The sequence below is a fragment of the Erinaceus europaeus genome, assembly GCF_950295315.1.
Source record: "Erinaceus europaeus chromosome 6 unlocalized genomic scaffold, mEriEur2.1 SUPER_6_unloc_23, whole genome shotgun sequence".
NCBI classification, from domain to species: Eukaryota; Metazoa; Chordata; class Mammalia; order Eulipotyphla; family Erinaceidae; genus Erinaceus; species Erinaceus europaeus.
The window spans coordinates 44,743-45,674 of record NW_026647129.1 but is presented as its reverse complement, the minus strand read 5'-3'; the positions used below and the strand labels follow the sequence as shown (position 1 = coordinate 45,674).

Here is a 932-nt window from a genome sequence, read left to right as displayed (position 1 = left end):
AAAAAATGTTACTTATTAATACAAAAAAGAGAAGCAGAGCATGACTATGGCACATGCAATGCTGGGGATTGAATTCAGGACTTAATGCCTACAGATCCACTGCCCTAGCCATTTTGCAATTCTAGAGTATAAATAGGTTATTTTATTTTTTTGGTGTTGTTGTCACCAAGGTCTCATTGTCTACCTTTCTTTTTTTTCTTTTCTATTCTTTTCCACTCTTTTTAAATTTTTATTTATTTTTCCTTTTGGTTTCCCTTGTTGCTTAACATTGTTGTGGTTATTAATGTCGTTGTTGTTGGATAGGACAGAGAGAAATGGAGAGAGGAGGGGAAGACAGAGAGGGGGAGAGAAAGACAGACACCTGCAGACCTGCTTCACCACCTGTAAAGGGACTCCCCTGCAGGTGGGGAGCCATGAGCTCGAACCACGAACCGCTATCTTTCCTCCGGTCCTTGAGCTTTGCGCCATGTGCGCTTAACCCGCTGTGCCACCACCCGACTCCAACTGTCTCCGTCTCTTAACACTTTTTAAATAAGATTATAATATAGTCCTAGCTTTGATAGTACATATACTGAAATTGGCATGATACAGAGAAGATTATCATGGCCCCTGCTCAAGGATTACACACAAATTCATGAAGTGTACCATATTTTTTCAAAAAAGTTTATAAAATATATGTACACATATAAATAATTAAAGTCTTTTAAAGATCCAGTTAATGCAAGCTGGGAGGTGGTTCAGTGGTAAGAGGTCTGGATTTGCATGTGTGGGATCCTAGGTCTGTCTGAACCCTGTTTCTACATATGCTGGAACTCTTTTAAAAGATTTATTAATTAGTGAGGGAGAAAGGGAGGAGAAAGAGAGAGAGATAGAGAGAGAGAGAAAACACTGTAGCATCAGTCTGTAACATGTGATGCTGGTGGTAGAATTCA

At 39.5% G+C, this 932-nt stretch overlaps 1 non-coding gene across 1 annotated transcript; it reads left to right on the top strand.

The window, feature by feature from the left end:
• Positions 1–547: 547 nt before the first annotated feature.
• LOC132536163 (U6 spliceosomal RNA) lies at positions 548–654 on the top strand. The gene has a single exon (XR_009547832.1). It is a non-coding gene; the product is annotated as a U6 spliceosomal RNA (small nuclear RNA).
• Positions 655–932: the final 278 nt, after the last annotated feature.